The sequence below is a fragment of the Coregonus clupeaformis genome, chromosome 16 (assembly GCF_020615455.1).
Source record: "Coregonus clupeaformis isolate EN_2021a chromosome 16, ASM2061545v1, whole genome shotgun sequence".
Taxonomy (NCBI): Eukaryota; Metazoa; Chordata; class Actinopteri; order Salmoniformes; family Salmonidae; genus Coregonus; species Coregonus clupeaformis.
Window position 1 is genome coordinate 32,846,369 of NC_059207.1, and position 6,000 is coordinate 32,852,368.

Sequence of the window (6,000 nt, forward strand, 5' to 3'; positions counted from 1 at the left end):
CAAAATCCTGTCTCGGAGCTCTACGGACAATTCCTTCGAGCTCATGGCTTGGTTTTTGCTCTGACATACACTGTCAACTGTGGGACCTTATATAGACAGGTGTGTGCCTTTCCAAACCATGTCCAATCAATTGAATTTACCACAGGTGGACTCCAATCAAGTTGTAGAAACATCTCAAGGATGATCAATGGAAACAGGAGGTACCTGAGCTAAATTTCGAGTCTCATAGCAAAGGGTCTGAATACCTATGTAAATAAGTTATTTCTGTCTTTTATTTTTAATAAATGTGCAAACATTTCTAAAAACCTGTTTTCACTTTGTCATTATGGGGTGTGTAGATTGTTGAGGATAAAATAAAAAAATATATATTTTAGAATAACGCTGTAATGTAACAAAATGTGGAAAAAGTCAAGGGGTCTGAATAATTTCCGAAGTGGGTAAAACAGTATGTAAACATGATTAAAGTGACCAGTGTTCAATGACTATGTACATAGGGTAGCAGTCTTTAAGGTGCAGGGTAGAGTACCGGGTGGTAGCCAGCTAGTAACAGTGACTAAGGTTCAGGGCAGGGTACTGGGCCGACGCAGGCTAGTGGTGAATATTTAACAGTCTGATGTAGAAGCTGTTTTTCAGTCTCTTAGTCCCAGCTTTGATGCACCTGCACTGTCTCCACCTTCTAGATGGTAGCAGGGTGAACAGGCCATGGCTCGGGTGGCTGAGGTCCTTGATGATCTTCTTGGTCTTTCAGTGACACCGGGTGCTGTAGATGTCCTGGAGGGCAGGCAGTGTGCCCCCAGTGATGTGTTGGGCTGACCACACCACCCTCTGGAGAGCCCTGCGGTTGTCAGGATTTCTCCAACCAGCTTCCCATGAACAAGCATGTGTCTACAAATCTGTATGTATTTCCCACCAGTAGATGATGCAACCTTAGATGATATAAGAACCATTTTTATTATTTTCCTTAATTCAAGACTCCAGTCTATCAGTCTCATTGCAGTTCACATGAGTAAAGATATGTATTTGTTTCTCCAAATTATATGATTACTAGAATACACTATTGAACAAAAGTACATAAAAAAGCTTGATTGGATAATGAGAGCCAATGGCACACAACGTCCCCTGCTGGGCAGGATGCAGCATGCCATAATTTTTTGTTATTTTGACCAGTTGTCATTTTCTGCAAATTAATGCTCTAAATGACAATATTTTTATTTGGAATTTGGGAGAAATGTTGTCAGTAGTTTATAGAATAAAACAAAAATGTTATTTTTACCCAAACACATACCTATAAATAGTAAAACCAGAGAAACGGATAGTTTTGCAGTGGTCTCTTAATTTTATATATACAGTGCATTCGGAAAGTATTCAGACCCCTTCCCTTTTTCCACATTTTGCTATCTTACAGCCTTATACCAAAATTGATTAAATAGTTTTTTTCCCTCATCAATCTACACACAATACCCCATAATGACAAAGCAAAAACTGGTTTTTAGAAATGTTTGCAAAAAATACAGTGGGGAAAACAAGTATTTGATACACTGCCGATTTTGCAGGTTTTCCTACTTACAAAGCATGTAGAGGTCTGTAATTTTTACCATAGGTACACTTCAACTGTGAGAGACGGAATCTAAAACAAAAATCCAGAAAATCACATTGTATGATTTTTAAGTAATGAATTTGCATTGTATTGCATGACATAAGTATTTGATCACCTACCAACCAGTAAGAATTCCGGCTCTCACAGACCAGTTCGTTTTTCTTTAAGAAGCCCTCCTGTTCTCCACTCATTACCTGTATTAACTGCACCTGTTTGAACTCGTTACCTGTATAAAAGACACCTGTCCACACTCAATCAAACAGACTCCAACCTCTCCACAATGGCCAAGACCAGAGAGCTGTGTAAGGACATCAGGGATAACATTGTAGACCTGCACAAGGCTGGGATGGGCTACAGGACAATAGGCAAGCAGCTTGGTGAGAAGGCAACAACTGTTGGCGCAATTATTAGAAAATGGAAGAAGTTCAAGATGACGGTCAATCACCCTCGGTCTGGGGCTCCATGCAAGATCTCACCTTGTGGGGCATCAATGATCATGAGGAAGGTGAGGGATCAGCCCAGAACTACACGGCAGGACCTGGTCAATGACCTGAAGAGAGCTGGGACCACAGTCTCAAAGAAAACCATTAGTAACACACTACGCCGTCATGGATTAAAATCCTGCAGCGCACGCAAGGTCCCCCCTGCTCAAGCCAGCGCATGTCCAGGCCCGTCTGAAGTTTGCCAATGACCATCTGGATGATCCAGAGGAGGAATGGGAGAAGGTCATGTGGTCTGATGAGACAAAAATAGAGCTTTTTGGTATAAACTCCACTCACCGTGTTTGGAGGAAGAAGAAGGATGAGTACAACCCCAAGAACACCATCCCAACCGTGAAGCATGGAGGTGGAAACATCATTCTTTGGGGATGCTTTTCTGTAAAGGGGACAGGACGACTGCACCGTATTGAGGGGAGGATGGATGGGGCCATGTATCGCGAGATCTTTGCCAACAACCTCCTTCCCTCAGTAAGAGCATTGAAGATGGGTCGTGGCTGGGTCTTCCAACATGACAACGACCCGAAACACACAGCCAGGGCAACTAAGGAGTGGCTCCGTAAGAAGCATCTCAAGGTCCTGGAGTGGCCTAGCCAGTCTCCAGACCTGAACCCAATAGAACATCTTTGGAGGGAGCTGAAAGTCTGTATTGCCCAGTGACAGCCCCGAAACCTGAAGGATCTGGAGAAGGTCTGTATGGAGGAGTGGGCCAAAATCCCTGCTGCAGTGTGTGCAAACCTGGTCAAGACCTACAGGAAATGTATGATCTCTGTAATTGCAAACAAATGTTTCTGTACCAAATATTAAGTTCTTATTTTCTGATGTATCAAATACTTATGTCATGCAATAAAATGTAAATGAATTACTTAAAAATCATGCAATGTGATTTTCTGGATTTTTGTTTTAGATTCCGTCTCTCACAGTTGAAGTGTACCTATGATAGAAATTACAGACCTCTACATGCTTTGTAAGTAGGAAAACCTGCAAAATCGGCAGTGTATCAAATACTTGTTCTCCCCACTGTATATATATATATACAGTGAGGGAAAAAAGTATTTGATCCCCTGCTGATTTTGTACGTTTGCCCACTGACAAAGACATGATCAGTCTATAATTTTAATGTTAGGTTTATTTGAACAGTGAGAGACAGAATAACAACAAAAAAATCCATAAAAACACGTCAAAAATTGTATCAATTGATTTGCATTTTAATGAGGGAAATAAGTATTTGACCCCCTCTCCATCAGAAAGATTTCTGGCTCCCAGGTGTCTTTTATACAGGTAATGAGCTGATATTAGGAGCACACTCTTAAAGGGAGTGCTCCTAATCTCAGCTTGTTACCTGTATAAAAGACACCTGTCCACAGAAGCAATCAATCAATCAGATTCCAAACTCTCCACCATGGCCAAGACCAAAGAGCTCTCCAAGGATGTCAGGGACAAGATTGTAGACCTACACAAGGCTGGAATGGGCTACAAGACCATCACCAAGCAGCTTGGTGAGAAGGTGACAACAGTTGGTGCGATTATTCGCAAATGGAAGAAACACAAAATAACTGTCAATCTCCCTCGGCCTGGGGCTCCATGCAAGATCTCACCTCGTGGAGTTGCAATGCTCATGAGAACGGTGAGGAATCAGCCCAGAACTACACAGGAGGATCTTGTCAATGATCTCAAGGCAGCTGGGACCATAGTCACCAAGAAAACAATTGGTAACACACTACGCCGTGAAGGACTGAAATCCTGCAGTGCCCGCAAGGTCCCCCTGCTCAAGAAAGCACATATACAGGCCCGTCTGAAGTTAGCCAATGAACATCTGAATGATTCAGAGGAGAACTGGGTGAAAGTGTTGTGGTTAGATGAGACCAAAATCGAGCTCTTTGGCATCAACTCAACTCGCCGTGTTTGGAGGAGGAGGAATGCTGCCTATGACCCCAAGAACACCATCCCCACTGTCAAACATGGAGGTGGAAACATTATGCTTTGGGGGTGTTTTTCTGCTAAGGGGACAGGACAACTTCACCGCATCAAAGGGACGATGGACGGGGCCATGAACCGTTGAATCTTGGGTGAGATCCTCCTTCCCTCAGCCAGTGCATTGAAAATGGGTCGTGGATGGGTATTCCAGCATGACAATGACCCAAAACACACGGCCAAGGCAACAAAGGAGTGGCTCAAGAAGAAGCACATTAAGGTCCTGGAGTGGCCTAGCCAGTCTCCAGACCTTAATCCCATAGAAAATCTGTGGAGGGAGCTGAAGGTTTGAGTTGCCAAACGTCATCCTCGAAACCTTAATGACTTGGAGAAGATCTGCAAAGAGGAGTGGGACAAAATCCCTCCTGAGATGTGTGCAAATCTGGTGGCCAACTACAAGAAACGTCTGACCTCTGTGATTGGGGGGTCAAATACTTATTTCCCTCATTAAAATGCAAATCAACGTATAACATTTTTGACATGCATTTTTCTGGATTTTTGTTGTTGTTATTCTGTCTCTCACTGTTCAAATAAACCTACCATTAAAATTATGGACTGATCATGTCTTTGTCAGTGGGCAAACGTACAAAATCAGCAGGGGATCAAATACTTTTTTCCCTCACTGTATATATATATATATATATACGTAACTATTCAGACCCTTTGCTATGAGACTCGAAATTGAGTTCAGGTGCATCCTGTTTCCATTGATCATCCTTGAGATGTTTCTACAACTTGATTGGAGTCCAACTGTGGTAAATTCAATTGATTGGACATGATTTGGAAAGGCACGCACCTGTCTATATAAGGTCCCACAATTAAGAGTGCATGTCAGAGCAAAAACCAAGCCATGAGGTCGAAGGATTTGTCCGTAGAGCGCCGAGACAGGATTGTGTCGGTACAGATCTGGGGAAGGGTACCAAAACATGTCTGCAGCATTGAAGGTCCCCAAGAACACTGTGGCCTCCATCATTCTTAAATGGAAGAAGTTTGGAACCACCAAGACTCTTTCTAGAGCTGGCTGCCTGGCCAAACTGAGCAATCAGGGGAGAAGGGCCTTGGTCAGGGAGGTGACCAAGAACCCGATGGTCACTCTGACAGAGCTCCAGAGTTCCTCTGTGGAGATGGGAGAATCTTCCAGAAGGACAACCATCTCTGCAGCACTCCACCAATCAGGCCTTTATGGTAGAGTGGCCAGACGGAAGCCATTCTCAGTAAAATACACGCCAGCCCGCTTGGAGTTTGCCAAAATGCACCTCAAGGACTCTCAGACCATGAGAAACAAGATTCTCTGGTCTGATGAAATCAAGATGGAACTCTTTGGCCTGAGTGCTTAGGGTCGTGGTCCTGTTGGAGGGTGAACCTTTGCCCCAGTCTGAGGTCCTGAGCACTCTGGAGCAGGTTTTCATCAAGGATCTCTCTGTACTTTGCTCTGTTCAGCTTTTCCTCGATCCTGACTAGTCTCCCAGTCCCTGCCGCTGAAAAACATCCCCACATCATGATGCTGCCACCACAATGCTTCATTGTAGGGATGGTGCCAGGTTTCCTCCAGACGTGACGCTAGGCATTCAGGCCAAAGAGTTCAATATTGGTTTCATCAGACTAGAGAATCTTGTTTCTCATGGTTTGAGAGTCCTTTTACGTGCCTTTTGGCAAACTCCAAGTGTGCTGCCATTTGCCTTTTACTGAGGAGTAGCTTCTGTCTGGCCACTCTACCATGAAGGCCTGATTGGTGGAGGGCTGCAGAGATGGTTGTCCTTCTGGAAGGTTCTCCCATCTCCACAGAGGAACTCTGGAGCTCAGTCAGAGTGACCATCAGGTTCTTGGTCACCTCCCTGACCAAGGCCCTTCTCCCCCGATGTCTCAGTTTGGCCGGGTGGCCAGCTCTAGGAAGAGTCTTGGTGGTTCCATACTTCTTCCATTTAAGAATAA